Raw genomic sequence first — 18,962 nt, forward strand, 5'->3', positions numbered from 1 at the left:
GCTAAAGTTATTTCCCCTTTGGCGCCTCTGCTAAGACTCCTGCTATCTTTTCCCCAGGCAGTTCCTGCCTTAAAATTGGAATTCAGTTTTCTTCCTTTGGTAGGTAGATGTCCTTGCTGGCTGACTCTGGATCCTTACCTCCCACCCATGCTCAAGAGTGGTTTTAATTTTTCAGTTTCTTACAGTTCCCTCCATCCTAGAACTTGGAGCATGTTCCCCAGAGACTGGGCTGGGGAAGAGCTCCAGGGTTCTGTCTTATCTTAGATTTCCTGAGGTTCATTTGCACATGAGGTGCCCTGTTTTGCCCACTACACCTCAATTAATAAGTGAACACATCTCTGAAATTTTCTAAGGTTAAACTGCTTGAAAAATTGGAAGATTAAATTTAGATTATCTTCTGACATAGATGAAAAACTCCTGGGTACTAGTCCTATTTCTTCCTTTAACCAGTTGCATGACTAGTTTATTCTATGTACTATCTGGGCCCCAATTCCTCATCTGTAAAATGAGTCATTTGGGTATTGTCATATTTAGGTTCTGATGGTCTGTTAGCTCTAGTAGGCTATGATTTGAAAGGAAATAGAGTTGTTTTTAAGGTTCACTTGCAGAAACGAGGGACATAGAAAGCTAAGAATAAAGATAAACTCACTGGGTGATGAGTAGATCAATTGTAATTCAAAATGTTAAATGGACTAGCGCAGAAATAGGTCCTACTCTGCGTAAGGCTGCGTAAAGCATCACAGATCCGAGGGAAGAAATGTCTGTAAATGGTGTTGGGATGATGGCATTAACAGGAGAAAAAAAATTTTTTTTCCCTCCCGTACCACATACTATACTAATTTAAATTTTAAAAGTTATATTTAAAAAAGGATAAGAGAAACAAGTGAATACTAAATCTTGGGGAGAATAGCTTGCAAACTTTAAAAAAAATTACAATAGACTATTTTTTGGAGTAGTTACAAAAAAATTGAGTGCAAACTACAGAGAGTTTCCATATAGTCTCACTTAGTCTCTGCCTGCCCTGAAGCAGTTTCCCCTATTAACATCTTGTATTTGTGAGCCAGTGTTGATTGGTACATTGTTATTGACTAAAGTCCACAGTTTACAATAGGCATCACTCTTTGTGTGAGTTTCTCTTTCTATGTGTTCTTGACAGATGTATAGTGATATGTATCCACCATTACAGTATCATATAGAGTGGTTTCACTGCTTTAAAAATTCTCTGTGCTCCTATTCACCCCCTCCTCCTCCCTAACCCCTGCAACAGCTGATCATTTTACTGTCTCCATAGTTTTGTGTCTTCCAGAATGTCTATAGTTGGAATCATACTTTATGTCCCTTTTTCAGATTGTCTAATTTCATTTAGTAATATGCACTTAAGATTCCTTCGTGTCTTTTCATGGCTAGATAGCTCTTATTTTAAAAAAATACTGAGTAATATTTCATTGTATGGCTATACCATGGTATGTTTATCCATTCACCTACTGAAGAACATCATGGTTGCTTCAAAGTTTTTTTTTTTAATTTTAAACCAACACTAACTTTCTGTCTGGAACCTTCTCTGAAAGGTCCAATCCAATCCATACCTGCCCAGCCCTCAGTTCCTGTAATATTTATTTCAACCAAGCAGTTTAGGCTTTAACTAAATACAGCTGATCCTTAAACAGTGTGGGAGTTCAGGGCTCAGACCCTCCACACAGTGGATGACTTTACAGTTATCATCTCTGTGTAACTTTACAGTTGGCCCTGCGTGTCTGCAGGTTCAGTCAATGTCAGATTGTATAGAACTGTAGTATGTATTTACTGGAAGAAAAATCCCCATAGAAATAGACTCTTGTAGTTCAAACTAGTGCTGTTCAAAGGTCAACTGTACCTTTACATTTGTCCCTAATTTTACACTTTTTTAAAAAGTAAAAATAGATGTAATTTTTTAAAAAAAATTGAAATATAGTTGTACAATATTATGTTAGTTTCAGGTGTACTACATAGTGATTTGACATTTGCATACATTATGGAATGGTCAACATGGGAAGTTGAGTAGCCATCTGTCTGCATACAAAATTATTGCAGTATTATTAACCATGTACCTTATTCTGTATATCACATCCTCATGACTTATTTATTTTATAACTGGAGGTTTATATCTCTTAATCCCCTTCACCTGTTTTGCCCTACCCCTATTCTCTTCCCCTCTGGCAACTACCCATTTGTTCTTTGTATCTATAAGTCTGTTTTTTTTTTTTTTTTTTTTTTTTTAGATTCTACACATAGTGAGATCATATGATAATTGACTTTGCCTGACTTATTTCACTTAGCATAAAGCCCTCTAGATCCATCCATTGTTGTTGCAAATAGCAAGATTTCTTTCCTGTGTGTGTTTGTGTGGCTGAATTATATTCCATTGTGTGTGCATGTGTGTATATATATATATATATATATATATATATATATATATATACACACCACATCTTCTTTATCCATCCATCTATTCATGGACCCTTAGGTTGCTTCCATATCTTGGCTATTGTAATTAATGCTGCAATAAATATTGGCATGCATATATATTTATTTATTTGTTTATTTTTATTGAGGTACAGTCAGTTACAATGTGTCAATTTCCAGTGTACCACACAATGTCCCAGTCAGGCATGCATATATCTTTTTGTTGCCGAGTCCAAACTCATCCTGCTCACTGCACGACAGGCCAATAAATTGGGAGATGAGGTGTTGGGGCAAGGAATAACGACCAAGAGGATGGCAGACTAATGTCTTGGAGAACCGTCTTGCTCTAGTCAGAATACAGGGTCCTTTTATAAGAAAAATAAGGGAAGGGGTGTGGTTGATAGTTGCAATCTTCTTGCTGTAGGCATTTTTGTTCTTGCAGCCATCCACATGGGCTAGGTCATGGTGTCCCTGTAAACCTCCAACAAAATAAAGGCTGTTCTCTACTACAATTCCTCACAATGTCAATGTCCATTCCACTACCTTGTGGGAAAAGAGGCAACGACCACTCTGGCTACTTCCTGCTGGAAAGGGGCGATGAAGGGGTGATTATGGAATGGAATTGATCAGCCTTGGCCCGGGAACATTCCTGGGCATTTTTAGTCAGTAGTATAATCTCTCTTTCTTTTTTCTCTTTCTTTTTATTTATAACTATTTGATCCTGATAAAACTCCTTGATACTTTGTTGAACTTTGAGTTTTGGTTCCTGTTCCTCAAACATATCTGTTAATGTTAATTTTTCCCACTGTACCGTAATTACACTAGATTCTTGTGCTATTTAGTTCATAAGAAGACTTAGAATGGCATCATGATGCCTCCAGGCAACCAGTTCTATAGAGGCTAGCGGTTGTCACTCTTTCCATCTCTTTATCTTATAGGCACCCAAGGTGTGGTCTTGGTAATTCAGGCTATTTTGTAAGGTTACAGTCCTGTGACCTTCTCCCTGGAAATCAGCTCAGAGACCAAGCATGATTATAGCTATTGATTACTGGAATAAAGTAGACACAATAAGATCAATAGCTTTAGTTTCAACAATGGGCCTGGAACTGTGAGTAGCAACAGGTCAGTCAGATCAGTTGACCGTTTCAAGGGCAAGCATAAGAATAAGCAATGTGTTAGCCTAAGTGCAGCCATTTTATTAATCCTCCTTCAAAATCCCCACTGTCAGTTTCTCTCATTCCATTTCTATGGAAATAGGGAGATGGGTGTCATGTTCCTGCTGAAAGGGGGCGTTGTTTGGGGCCCTTGAAATGGAATGAGTGAACCTGATCTTGCCATGTGGCTGGGGGTTCAGAAAGAGCCTTAGCTGCATGTTTCCTGCAACTGGAAAACAGTCTGAATATTAGATATATGCCAACTCCTATTAACAGAAGTGATAACAGAAACTGTAAAATTCCCATAAGAATGGATTTGAGACCTTGGGGTGTCCATGAAAAGGGACCAGAAAACCAGGTGTTAACTTGGGTTATAACTTTTTGCGCATGCGCTTCTGAATTCTCTACATTATGTATTTGTTGTTTGATGTCCTCCAAGGAAGTTATGATGTTCCTGGATTTATCTGATATGAAAATACAGCAGGCAGTATGAATCCAGAAACTCAATAACTACAAGAGGAGAACTTAAACCCATAAGGTTGTAGTTACAAGTTGCCAGCGGACACTGCTTTGAGAATGGCTGGTGGCATTCTAATTTTGACACCGCTCAGAAAACTCAAGTTCTCAGCAATACAGAAACTTGTCTGAAATCACATCTACACTGGTTACCTAATTGTACCTTGGATGTCTGAACTACAGTTATTCCATTTTGATTTTAAGTGCATTTTTCTCCTTAATGGCCAAAACAGATGTTACCATTAATGATTTTAGTACTTTTCTAGATATGAGGAGATGCAAGAATTTGGGCTCATAAATCTTTTCCTGAAAATATCTAATTATCTGAAGGCCTGTTCAGCCAGTTTTCCCAGAGCGCAGAGCGCCTCATTCCTGACCTCCATCCTGAACTCCTTTCAGGGTGTGTTGGAGGTCAGTGGCTGCAGGGGCTCATGATTTAGTCCAAGTAGAGGTAGATGGCAAGTGCCAACGTGATCCTGTTCCTTGTAGAGGCAGATGGCAAGTGCCCTTATGATCAGAAATTTGACCACAGTGTGGCATGACCATTTCATCCCATGGTGCTAGGAATGCTTATTCCTAGGTCAGGCAAGGATTTTTATTGATAGGCCACTCAATGTGCTATTATGGGACTAGACCTTGTTAACAGTAATAAAAAGTTTTTGGACCACCTGTCTTACTAGCCTGTTATGGTCAGGAGACTATTCCCTCTTGTTGCTTTTTCCCATATTTAGAATTGCACTATTACGATCATTGGTCTCATACAGAAGTGTATATCTGATCTGCTGTTTTAAGTTACCTAGTCATTATTTTATCAGAGGCTCAGTCACACAATTGGTAATACAAGAAACAACAATTTTGTAAAACAGGCAAAATACAAGTAATATAGTTAGCAGTATTAGTAAGGTCATAAGTGAGAATTTAAGCCAAGAACTTTCATTAAGTGCTTACAAAGGTATAGTTTACCAAACAGCTATAAGTCATAATTAGCTTGAGAAGAAGGACTTCTTTATAATTAGAGAACACAGATTAAAAGCCAGTAATATTTCAGACCAAACCAAAAATTATAACTATATTCATCAGTTTACTCAGTCCCATGTAACTAATCCTTTTTTTCATGAAGTTTTGTAAAATCAGAGTTTCCATCAGACTTTTAAAATTTCTTCCTCAGTTTAGTTCAGTGCTATAGTTTGAAATTAGAAACCAGTAAATCTCCTTGAAGAGAGAGCAAAAGCATCAGAATAAAACAATAACTGTCTATAAATGACAAAAGACTTAAAAGCATGGTTGAGCACCCAGTTACACTGTACATCGATAAAGAGACCTGGTCACCATAACCAGAATTATGATTGGTAACATTTCAGACATACCAGTTTTTTAGGGACTCCATGTAGTTTCTAGAACATCTATATCAATCATATTTTTCATACAGTATAACCTAGGAAGATTTATTATTCATTTGACAATACTTCCCATGTTGTTTAACACACCAAATGAAACTTACTAGTTTGAAATCTCTCTTTGAGATGTTTCAGGGGCCCTCTGAAGCATCCCAGATTTAGCTGGAGGTCAAAAGAATTCTAATTAAAATTAGATATTTGGGAAGCTTGTTAAAAAGTTTCAAAATACTTGGTCAGATAAAAGTTTAGGTCACTGTGAAACAGTACTTATTCATTAACAATAAAAATATTTCAAGGGTAAATACAGAACAAGTTACTTAAAGGGTAAAAGAAACTTTACAATCTGTTACTAAAAGCAGATTAACATTTTAAGATAACTTTGTTCTCTCAATAGAGAGAAAGAAAACCAAACCTAGTCATCTTGTACCAGCTTACTTTTAAGGTTTATTTAATCAACCAAGTTTATTTTAAACTTAGCCAATCCAGACATTGTACAAAACTGTTCTCTCAGGGTTTCTCTTTCACAAACCTTCCACCATTCTCTCTATCTATACTATTTTGTCCCTTATTTTCTTTTCCATTCAGAAGCAACCAGCTTTAGGAAAAAGTCACTCTTTTTCCATTAACAAAATATGATTCCTTTTCTTATACCTTCTTTCACTGAAAACATTCATCTTATTTTCCTAGCACAGAGATGTTTCCCTTAGTAGCAGAGAATATTTTAGGGGGCACCAAACATTTGTTAATATTTATTTCTAAATATCTTTAGTTTCTCTGTAAGAGGAAGTCAATATTCAGCAATTAATGTTTTGATACCTTATTTTATCTGAAAATGACCTAGCTATTTAATAAACTTTGATCATTTAACTTGACTTAGCAAAACTCTGAAATTTTAAGTTACTAAATATCTGGGGAGATCATTTGAGTGGACATTCCTGAAATAATCTTTCCTCAAAATTTTACCCAAAAGTTCTTTCTTATTTACATTTGTTACTTACAAGAATATTATTCCAAGTTGTTTTTCTTGCTTACAAATTTGTAACAGATATGACAGTGTCTTATTGGACTTCTGTTAAACCTAAGTACAATAGAAGTTTTATGCTTAAAACATTAATGAATCTTGAGACATGTCTATATTAGACCAATAAGCTTAAGCTAGCTTCAAATACTGGGTATCGATTCAGTACTGAATACTTATTTTAGATCACATGAACCTGATTTTCATTCTGGCCAGTTTCTTTTATATTTCTGAGTATATAAGCATTTAATTTTCTTTAAGCCAATCAAATAGAGCTCTTTTACAAATTAACTTTGGCAATGCCACATATCTACAACACACATAGGTACGTACAAACACAGAGACCTCATAGTTCCTGTTTTAAACTTCTAGATATGAAACTGATGAATGTAAGACTCATCAGTTACAAGAGGTTGGATTCAAATTGGGTTTTTGGCAGATGGAACAAATGATAGTTGCCTGACTAGATAGCTAAACATTTTTAGTAACTTCTAACTTCTATGGAAGACATTTAAGATTTCTATTTGTTTCCAAATTACTCCCTTTTTCAAAATTTGCATTCCAGAGGTCATAACAGCTGTTGAGTCACTGGTGCTGGGACAGAAGTTTAGAAGTTACAAAGTGCACTAGTTGAGACCCCACTGTCAGCTGCACCTAAGGCTCTTGGGTGGCAGTTGTTACAGGGTCTTTATTTGTTTTTTATTTTTCTAAAACTTTTTTTATTGATTTATAATCATTTTACAATGTTGTGTCAAATTCCAGTGTAGAGCACAATTTTTCAGTTATACATGAACATATACATATTCATTGTCACATGTTTTTCTCTGTGAGCTACCATAAGATCTTGTGTATATTTCCCTGTGCTATACAGTATAATCTTGTTGATCTATTCTACAATTTTGAAATCCCGTCTATTCCTTCCCACCCTCTGCCCCCTTGGCAACCACAAGTTTGTATTCTATGTCTATGAGTCTATTTCTGTTTTGTATTTATGCTTTGTTTTTTTGTTTTTGTTTTTGTTTTTTAGATTCCACATATGAGCGATCTCATGTGGTATTTTTCTTTCTCTTTCTGGCTTACTTCACTTAGAATGGCATTCTCCAGGAGCATCCATGTTGCTGCAAATGGCGTTATGTTGTTGGTTTTTATGGCTGAGTAGTATTCCATTGTATAAATATACTACCTCTTCTTTATCCAGTCATCTGTTGATGGGCATTTAGGCTGTTTCCATGTCTTGGCTATTGTAAATAGTGCTGCTATGAACATTGGGGTGCAGGTGTCATCCTGAAGTAGGGTTCCTTCTGAATATATGCCCAGGAGCGGGATTCCTGGGTCATACGGTAAGTCTATTCCTAGTCTTTTGAGGGATCTCCATACTGTTTTCCACAGTGGCTGCACCAAACTGCATTCCCACCAGCAGTGTAGGAGGGCTCCCTATAGGGTCTTTAAAATGGCTAAGAGCCCTGGGCCCTGTGAGTCATTACCTTCCTCATTATGGGATTTCATAAAGGCTTATATATATGGCATTTCTTCCTATTTACCTTTTCTCTGGCAAAACAGTTCTAGCTGGAGAATGGTTTAGTAATTTCCAGCCCAGTGTTCCCCAGAGCCTAAAGGTTATACCGCTCAAGCAGTGTTACAGTAAAATGCCATCTTTTTCTTAGTCACAGGCTCACAGCTATATTTTCCCATTTACTTAAGACACGCCCCAAAGGGCTTTCCTTAGGGACAGGTGGAGTATTTCCCATATCTATAAGTTTAAGAACAATAAGACAGAAAAGGCACAGACAAACCCCAATACCGAAAACACAAAGTATGACATGACTAAATACAAAACTGAAGTCATCTTTCCCTTAGGCATGGATTCATAGCTGTATGTAATCAGACCACTTATTCAAAATGTGCCTCAAAGAACGTTCTTTAGGGATAGTTGAAACGTTCCTTATCTTTTTTTTAAGACAAGAATACAAGACAAACAAAACACAAACAATGCACACAAATGCTAGCATCCAAAGAAACAAATGAACCGGTTCCAAATCGGGTAAAAGTCCAACAACTATTTCCTCTCACCAGCAGGGTACCCCACTAAAACCCATTGGCTTATTCCAGAGGAAGAGCCCAAATGGAGAGGAAAGAAGTTCTTGGCTGTACGCACCAGAGCGACTTACCCGACTATATGGGGCCCGTCGGCCTCCAAATGTTGACTCCTTGCTCCAACTGCCAAAAACTGGGGCAGCTGGTGCTGCTTCAGGAAATTTTGAAGGGAAGATCCTCAAGACAAGGGGTCCTGGCAGCTGCTAGTCTCTCACCTAAAAATTCCCCAAATAGGGCCGGCTGGCCACGAGCAGCAAGGCTCCTGGCTGGCTTCGCCAAAATTGTTGCCATGTCCAAAACTCATTCTGCTTGCTGCACGATAGAACAATAAATCGGGAGACGAGATGTTGGAGCAAGGAGTAGCGACTTTATTCGGAAAGCCAGCAGACCGAGAGGATGGCAGACTAATGTCTTGGAGAACCATCCTGCTCTAGTCAGAATACAGGGTCCTTTTATACAAAAAATAAGGGAGGGGGTGTGGTTGATTGTTGTAATCTTCTTGCTGCAGGCACTCTTTGTTCTTGCAGCCCTCCCCTTGGGCCAGGTCATGGTGTCCCTGTAAACCTCCAACAAAACAAAAGTTATTCTCTGCTACATTTTGAACTTAGTGTTTTTGCTTTCTTTAGGTAACTACCCAGAAGTGAAATTGCTGGATCATATGGAAGTTCTAGTTTTTATTTCTTGAGGAAACTCCATACTGTTTCCCATAGTGGTTCCACCAATTTACAATCCCACTCACAGTACATGAGGGTTCCCTTTTATCTACATCCTCACCAATCCTTGTGAGTTACTGTCTTTTTGATGATAGCCATTCTGACAGGTGTGAGGTGATATCTCATTGTGGTTTTGATTTGTATTTCCCTGACGATTAGTGATGTTGAGCATCTTTTCTTATGCCTGTTGGCCATCTGCTTGTCTTCTTTGGAAAAAATGTCTATTCAGGTCCCCTGGCCATTTTAAAATTGAGGGTGTTTTGGGGGGAGGGATGTTGCATTGTATGAGTTCTTTCTATATTTTGGATATTAACCCCTTATTGGGTGTATTGTTTGCAAATATCTTCTCCCTTTGAGTAGACTGCCTTTTCATTTTGATAATTTCCTTTGCTGTGAAAAAGCTTTTTAGTTTGATGTAGTCTCATTTATTTTTTTTTCTTGTGTTTCTCTTCCTGAGGAGACAGATTCAAAAAAATATTGTTAAGACCAATGTCAAAGAGCATACTGCCAATGATTTCTTCTAAAAGTTTTATGGTTTCAGGTCTTACACTTAATCCATTTTGAGTTTATTTTTCTATGTGATATGAGAAAGCAGTCCAGTTTGATTCTCTTGCATGTAGCTGTTCAGTTTTCCCAACACCATTTATTGAAGAGACTGTCTTTTCCCCATTGCATATTCTTGGTTCCTTTGTTGCAGATTAATTGGCCATATGTGTGTGAGTTTATTTCTGGGCTCTCTATTCTGATCCATTGATCTATGTGTCTGTTTCTGTGCCGGTACCATACTGTTTTGATTACTGTACCTTTGTTGTATAGTTTGAAGTTAGGGAGCATGATACCTCCAGCTTTGTTGTTTCTCAAAGTTGCTTTGGCTATTTGGGGTATTTTGTGTTTCCATACAAATTTTAAAATTATTGTTTCTAGTTTCTTCTGAATTTTAACAATTCTGAGCAGAACTGCTATAAACATTCATGCAAGTTTTGTGTGGACATAACTTTTCAAGTTATTTGGATAAATAACCAAGAATGTGTTTATTGAATCATACAGTAAGAATATGTTTAGTTCCAAAGTGTCTGTACCGCTTTGTATTCCCATCAGCAGTGACTGAGAATTCCTGTTGCTCCACATCCTCACTAGCATTTGATGTTATCAGGGTTTTGAATTCTACTCATACTAATAGCTGTGTAGTGGTATCTCATTGTTGTTTTAAGTTGCAATTCCTTGGCAAATAAGGATAAGAAAAGGTGCCCATCTTTTCATATCCTCGTTTGCCACCTGTATATCTTCTTTAGTGAGGCATCTGATCAGATATTTTTAAACTGGGTTGTTTGTTTTCTTATTGTTGAGGTTTAAGTGTTCTTTGTATATTTTGGATAACAGTCTTTCTTCAGATAAGTATTTTGCCAATATTTTCTTTCAGTTTGTGGACTGTCTTAATTTTTTTTAACTTACGAACTTTTAAGTGATAGAATAAATAAAAAATGAAAAGATATATTAGACTACACAGACATTTAAAGTTCTCTACATAAATAACCAAAATAAAATGAGACCCACAAAAAATGGCAAAAATGCAGCAAAGACAGCAAATGGTTAATGTGTTCATTATACAAAAATGTCATACAATATCTGGCCAGAAGACTTGGACAAATAAATCATAAAAAGAGTTACAGAACTAATAAATATGTGGAAAACTGTTTACTTTTGCCAGTAATAAAATAAATGCAAGTGAAAATGATAACAAGGTACTTCCACTTTGGGGGCTTATCAGAGTAGCCAAAAAATTTCCAATGCTAGTACCTAATAATGTTGAAAAGTGTTCCTACAATGCTGAGAGGTATCTAAATTAGTAAAACAACTTGCTAATAAATGAAGGTCTTAAAATGTCAGTGAGTGGAGCATAGTTGTTAAGGATGCAAACTTTGGAGTCTCAAAAACTTGGTCATAAATTCTGACTCTGCCCTTATCCTTAATACCGGGATAATAATGCTGTCTATCTCATAGCGTTGATGTGAGGTCTAAATGAGAGGATGCCTGTAAAGCATTGGAAGAGTAACTGGCACATGGTGGGAGCTCAATAAATACTATTTTTTTTATTATTAGTAGTAGTAGCATTTGTGATGTAGTGTCAGGGATGTGAGGAAGTTTTCCCAGTGCTCTGAAAAACCTCAATACAGGGGGAAGGGTACAGCTCAGTGGTACACTGTGCGCTTAGCACTCATGAAGTCCTGGCTTTAATCCCCAGTGCCTTTGTTATTTAAAAAAAAAACCAAAACCTAATTCCCCGCCCCTCCCCCAGAGAAAAATCGCAGTACACAGACAGTGATCTACTTAGAAGGGAGGAGAAATTTCACTAAGATTTACTGAGTGCCAGCTGTTTGCTAGAGAAGGTGATAGAAGCCTTTTCATAGCTTATCTGTTCCGTGGCAGAGCAGGAGGACTTCTTTCATGAATTGGGGAGCAGTAGGAAGGTGTTACTCCTTGGTCATCTCCTTCAGCCTCTTAGAATGAACGTCATTCAGAGTGGCTCTCTTAAGCTTCTCACTTGCATCCTGTCGATGAAATGGCAAGGAGTTGTGATGAGTTCGGTGGGGTCATGCTTGGGCTTTTATCTTCTATGACTAACATGGATTATTGGCACCCATTGGAGGATGCAGAGCGAGTTTGGAAGGTTTAGCCTGGAGTCTCAAAGAAGAATGATTCAATATGCACTGGTAAGTCTCAGACACTTGCTATATTTTTATTCACTTGACACCATTGTGCTGCTGACTCAACCACTAGTAAGAATTGAGCTGCATGCCTGTGCCTCTTGTAGCTGACAGACTACATGCTGAGCACAGAGGTAAGAGACCTGTGGGGAAATGATAGAGATAGTAGCAGTAGGTGTGTGCAGTTTGGGAGACTTTATAATCACAGGCCTTTGTGAGAGATGGGCATGAGGAATGGAGGTTTGGAAGGAAACAGAATTCTGTGTAATACTTCAAGGTATTAGTAATATATGTGATACTCTAGTAACACATTTGGCAATTTCTAACTCCTTTATTCCATGATTTGTGGACTTAGACTTTGCATATGACTTGGTGTGTTTAAAAATTGTTATGCAGGGCTTCACTTCTGGGATGTCATTGAGTGTAAGGAGTGTCCAAGAGAAACAGATGGATGCCAGCTAAAAGTGGTAAAGACAGATTTCTTTCAGTACTATTGCTGTAGGGGAAAGAGATTTCAGTATAGAACTGAATTTGATTCCAAATACAATAATGCAAGTGGGAATATATATCCAAGATGCAGAATCAGTGGATGGAATATTACTAACAAAAGACATCGAGAACAGGGGGAGTCTTGGTAAACTAACTTCGCAGAATACTTAACAGGCCAACGTGATAAAATATCAAGGGTTAGCGATGAAGAACTTGATCAGACATCAAGGGTGATCAGGTCTCAAAGCTAGGGGGATTAACTTGGCAGGATTCTTTGCTAAGACTGTCTTCAGCAGGCCAAGGACAGACTAATATAAGACCTAGTCAAAAAGAGGGCTCAAAAAATTTGCCTAAAATTTGGTCAAGAAGAGAGTCTTTGTTAAGAATTCCAGGGAACTTCTTCCCAGAGAAACAGGCATAACTGGTCAATATTATAAATGACAACAACCATTTAAGATATCGTGATGGTTCTTAGGGCATACAACAAATTAAGAAACATGTATTGAAGAAAAGCTACTTGTAAGAACATCAAGAGTCTACTACCTTTCAACCATGACCTGCTCCCTCCCTTTTTTGTCCCAGCTCAGCCTGAAGGAAACTCCACCCTGGGCGGATGTGGCTGGGAACACAACACTCCTTCTTCCCCAAGTTCCCTGTTCAGGGCGATGCTATCTGCCCAGAATACCACCACCAGCATTTCTCTCCACACCGGCTATTTGTTGCAGAGGCTAAATTCCAGGCAAGTGCAGCTCAGAGGTTGGGGCAGAGGCTCTACCTCAGGTCCTGCACGCTGAGAACACAGGCCCCAACCCCAGATTGTTCACAGGTTAGAGACAACATGCTGGGAGAGGCAAGCTGAGAAGGCGAGAGGCTACTGTCCCATCCGGCACCTTCCCCCTAAAGCAAGGGTGTCCCTCAGAGAGAAGTACACCAGTGTCCCTGCCCCAGGTTGGAAACCCGGCTCCAGGATTTTTCTCAGGGGAGGAGACAGGCTCTAATACTGAGAACTCTTAAGTTTTCCACCAAGGAACAGAGTATTTGAAATAGAATGTAGGGAAGTTAAAGTCTAAGGGTGTTATCAAAAAACAGTGGAGGTTTTGTTGGAAAGCAATTAAGAAGGGGCTGGTGGCTTCATGAAAGATGCAAGCTAAGCATGGACAAGCTGGTTTACCAGAGAGAACCAGGTAAAGAGACATCTAAGAAGAGCCCTGCTGGGGACAGAACAAACCTCAAACACTGCCCCTGCAAAGGTGTATACATTTAATTGGGTTAGACTGTGGAGCAATTCATGTCCGGGCATTATCAGAAACAATAGCATAGTAAGCTGGCAATTAGTGGAGCCTACGAGCTGGGAGTGATCTAGAACAGAGACAGCAGAAGCGAGCCCTGCTAAAACCAGCTGCCATCCTAGGGTGACTGTGCACAGACCCAGTACTGCACCCTCTGAGAAGTAACATCACAGCCTTCACACTGTGGAGGAAATTTAATTCACTAAAATACTCCAGCCAGTCAATAAGCAAACAAATGGACAAAAACAATATCAAGTCCTGGTAGCAGAGGGAGGAGACTGCTGTCCAGAATTACTGCTGTGTACTATCTGGAGCGTCCACTTTCAACAATTATGTAACATTCAGAGAAACAGGAAAGTGTGACTCATGCACAAGATAAAAATCAGGTAACAGAAACTGCCTGTGAGAGGGGCAGATGTCAGACTTAATAAAGACTTCAAAGTAGCCAATATAAATATATTTAAAGAACTAAAGGAAATCGTGCTTAAAGAAGTAAAAGAGGATGTGATGACAATGTCTTATTATGTAGAGAATACCAATAGATAGAAATGATAAGAAGAATTTAATGGAATTTGTGGAGTTAAAAAGTGTAATAACTAAATTTAAAAAGCTCACTGAGGAGTCTCAAGAGTAGATTTGAACTAGTAGAAGAAAAAATTAGTGAATTTGAAAATAGGTCAATAGAGATTATGAAATCCAAAGAACAGAAAAAAAAAAAAAAAAGGAAAAATAAACATCACCTCAAGAGAAATCTTCAGTGGCTATAATGATATCAGACAATAGATTTAAAGTAAAAAAGTGTAACGAGATAAAGAGGGGCACTTTATAATGAAGAAAGGGCCAATCCATCAGGAAGACATAACACTTATAAACACATACCTAACAACAGAGCCCCAAAATACATGAAGCAAAAACTGTCAGAAGTAAAGGGAGAGGTAGACAGTTTGCCAATAAATTTTGGAGACTTCAATACTTCACTTTTAACACTAGAACAACTAGGCAGAATATTAACAGGAAATAGATTTAAACACCAAAAACCAACAAATCCTATAGAACACTCTGCACAACAAGAGCAGAATATAAATTCTTCTCCAGTCCACGTGGAACATTCCCCAGAGGAGACAATGTGCTTAATGATAAAAAAAAAAAAGACTGCAAAAGATTCAAAAGGACTGAAATTATTTAATAGTCTCCAACCACAATGAAATGAAATTAGAAGTTAACAACTGGATGAAATTTTGGAAAATAAGAGATACGTGGAGTTAACACAGTCCTTAATTGCCAATGGGTCAAAGAACATCAGTAAAGAATTAGAAAACACAAGATGAAGGAAAATAAAGACACTATGACAAAATTTAGGAGATACAGCTAAAATAGTACTTTGAGGGAAATTTATACCTATCAACACTTATATTATAAAAGAAGAATGATCTCAAATCCATAACCTAACCTTCTACCTTAAGCCATTTAAGGAAAAAGAAGAGCAAACCAAAACTAAGGCAAGCAAAAGAAAGGAAATAATAAAGATTGGAGTGGAAATTAAACAAAGAATAGAAAAACTACAGAGAGAAGTCAACCCAAAAGTTGGTTCCTTGAAAAGATCAACAGAATTGACAGAACTTTTAGCTAGACTGACCAAGAGAAAAAGAAGACTCAAATTACTAAAATCAAGCATAAGAGAGGGGACATTATTACTGACATAATATAAATAAATAGATGCAGAAAGAAAGGTCTTGCCTTATGCATCTCTTCCTGTGGCTGTTCATCTGTATCCTTTATCATGTCTTTTATTTGATAATAAACGGGTAAACGTAGATATTTTCCTAAGTTCTGTGAGCTATTCTAGCAAATAACTGAATCCAGGGTTTGGGGGGTGGTGGTCATGGGAACCTCCGATTTGTAGCCAAGTCAAGCAGAAGTTGGGGGTAACCTGGGGACCCACTGCTTGGCTTGGTGTCTGAAGTGAGGAGCAGTGTTGTGGGGCTTAGCTGCGGGGTCTGTGCAAACTTTGGTCAGTGTCGGATTGAACTGACACCTAGCTGGTGTCACAGAGAACTTCTTGGTGTGGGGGGAAAGCCCCAACCATCTGGTACCAGAAGTTTTGTCAGTGTGAGGGTAAAGGAGAGACACAGGAACAGGAGAAGTGTGGATTTTTTTGTCCTTAGGTAAATTGTAGGGTATAGGAATGCTATCTTGATAGATCTGTTGCAAGTAAAATGGTTACAATTGCTTCTACTTAGAAATGTGAAGATAGGTAAGGGTGGGCAAAAACTTAATGAATGAAAATTCAGATAATCATTAACGTTTGTACAACTTGCTCTTTCGTATATTATATATCCACACCTCTGAGCTTCCTTCTTATGCCCAGTTTGGTTTTTCTCTTTCAGTAGGCAAATAACCACTTTCTGTTACCTAGGGTCCTGCTGCCTCTCAGCCAATAGTTTCATTTTAGCAGTGTTGCCATCTAAATACGGCAATGTCTGTGTAATTACGTGAACATTTTATCGCTCATTTGCCCTATTTATAAAAGTATAGTGGAAAATGGAAAATTAAAGTGCTGATGTTAATGATTTTACAACTGAGACAAAGGAAGATATGATTTGGTATGCCAAAAATAGTAAATTTGATGCTTATTGAATTTAAGCGAGTCTGACAACTGTGCTCAATTATAATGGAAAACAACAAGATTTAAAACACATGTGTAAAATGCTGTACATATGTTCCCAAAGTCTGTGGCTCAAAGGTAAGATGTAGTCGTAGAACAAATGTGTGGATCTGTACAATTAGGTGTAGTAAAATCTTATTTGGATATGCAGATTTTTTTTCTAATATATTTTTTTAAAACTCCACAATCCTCCCGTCAAATTAGAAGTCTTGGCAGCCACACCTTGGGGTAGGGTTGTTGCAGCATAGTGCAGATACCAAAAAAGTCAGTCCCTGGCCTTTGAGGTTCAAAATTTGTTTTGGAAACTCAAGGCAGAGATAAAACTTTCGTGATAAAGAGCTTCTGAACTTCAAAAGCTAGAATCATCAATAACCCAGGGCATAAACTCATGCTTTAACCACAGGCATACAAGAATATGTGATCAGTCAGAGCCAGTTTTTTTTTTTTTTTCCAGTGCCTTTATTTTTCTCAAAGACCAAATAAAAATTCCCTAGGCTTGTAAGATGAAGAAACAGCAGAAGTGAATCTGGAAGGAATCCTATGGCCCAACCTTGAGAGCTTCTTTCCCTCTTAAGGTGTAGGGGCAATGGAAAGAAATGGCTGTGTGGCAGGGCTGGGCAGAGACCCAGAGTGGTGTGGGAGAGGAGGTGAATGTGTCCAGTGCTCTCTGAGAGGGTACAAGGAGTAACTGAGTCTAGAGCAGCTTTCCTTTTGGGACATGGAGTCATGACCATCATTTCATGGTCTGGCAATTGTAAACCAGATGGGAATAGGATGTCACAGTAAATGCCAGCATGGACCGACCATGATGGAGGACCAGGCAATATCCCTATCTGTCCCATCCTTTTTCCCTTGTACTCTAAGCCCTGAGAAAGGGAAGGAGTGTGTATATGGGTGGGTATTGAGGAAGGGTAGAGGCGGGACTATTAAACTGACTGTGATTGGCTGGAATTGACAGAGAGAATGTTTTTGCCATCTGGCAGAAGAGGAGCTCAAGAGAGACTTGCCAAGAAGAAATAGAGTCACACTTTTCATACAGGTGAGTTTGGAGCATTAGACATGCACCTATTCCAAGCGGGCTGAGAATCAGCATCAGCTAACACTTCACAGAGGGATGTTCACAGTCCACCAAGCTGCGGACCATGATTTAGCTTGTTGCAGTCTCCTTTACAAAGGGAGAAGGACGATAAGTGTTTAAATTTCTCTTTACAAATTTGAAAGGAGTGTAGAAAAGTCATTTTCATAGTTACACAGTCAACTGCTCAATCATTTGCATAATTTCTATTAGCAGACCTTTATATCCAACATTAAAATTAAATTTTCCCTTTCCAAATATCATTTCAAGTAAACCTAATGAATAAAGATTTTTGAGTTACAAAGTTAAAGCAGAAAATTAATTTTGATTGTCAGTATTTAAAGTACAATTTATTGTTAATTTAAATTTAACTATTCATGTATACAGTGTATAATATTCAGATATGAAATCAAATTAAGCATTTATAATATATTTGTGACTTTCTGATTCTTTCTTAGCCCTTCCTCCTTTCATTCCAAACAAATAAAACATATTTTAAGTATAAAGGTCAGATTTCAGGCATTTCACTTTCCAAAACATTTTCCAGGAAAGCATTTTCAAGAGAGTTAAGGATTGTCTGAATAGGAAAATAATTTTCTTACCCCATCCCAGCATATTTAAATAAAAATGATCAAGTCACTAAAGCTTTCAATAGTTTTCTATTTTTATCATGGCCTTTGGCCCATCCAGTTGCAGCATGAATTGGAAATTCATAAATTCCTTGAAATCAGTTCATTTACTGCCCTTGGGCAAAGGCATCGAAGAGTAGAAATAGCATTGGATTTTGAGTCTAAATATCTGGGTTTGGTTTTAATACTTTGTCATCTTTGTGGTCTTCATTTTTGTCTTTGTTTTTGTAGTTATACTTAAAATATTTTAAAACTTTATTCAAACTATGTATTCAAAAGTTTATTAAATGCAACATACACCTGAAAAAGTATATAAAATCTACACCATTTAGAGACTATTGCTATGCTAAAATGAACACCTATGTATGTACTATCTACCTTAAAAATAAGAATTTACAAGTATCTTTAATGTGCTCATGAATCATCTGGGGATCATGTTAAAATGCAGATTATGATTCAGCAGATTTGGGGGAGAGCCTGAGATTCTGCATTTCTAGTCAGCTCCCTGGTGGTGCAGACATTGGTGGCCCACAGGGCACAGACACACTGACTGGTGTGAACTAAGAAGGCTCCTGGATGCCTTTCTCAAATTTCACCCCCTTTTCTCCTCCAACAAGTGGTAAGCACTAGTCCAAATTTTGTGTCAATCACTTCTTGCTTTATTTTAAATAGTTCTTACCACCTGTGTGTGCATTTCTAAATATCATAATTGTTCAGTTTTGTCTGTTTTTTTTTTAAATTTAAAATTAAGAACATTTGAATACAATTTCTAAGGG

At 37.8% G+C, this 18,962-nt stretch overlaps 1 long non-coding RNA gene across 1 annotated transcript; it reads right to left on the bottom strand.

The window, feature by feature from the left end:
• Positions 1-3,448: 3,448 nt before the first annotated feature.
• LOC116666387 lies at positions 3,449-17,252 on the bottom strand. Its single transcript, XR_004323207.1, has 3 exons — positions 17,243-17,252; positions 12,391-12,395; positions 3,449-3,825 (listed from the first exon to the last, which is right to left on the bottom strand). It is a non-coding gene; the product is annotated as an uncharacterized LOC116666387 (long non-coding RNA).
• Positions 17,253-18,962: the final 1,710 nt, after the last annotated feature.

Source organism: Camelus ferus, chromosome 10 (genome assembly GCF_009834535.1).
Source record: "Camelus ferus isolate YT-003-E chromosome 10, BCGSAC_Cfer_1.0, whole genome shotgun sequence".
Lineage (NCBI taxonomy): Eukaryota > Metazoa > Chordata > Mammalia > Artiodactyla > Camelidae > Camelus > Camelus ferus.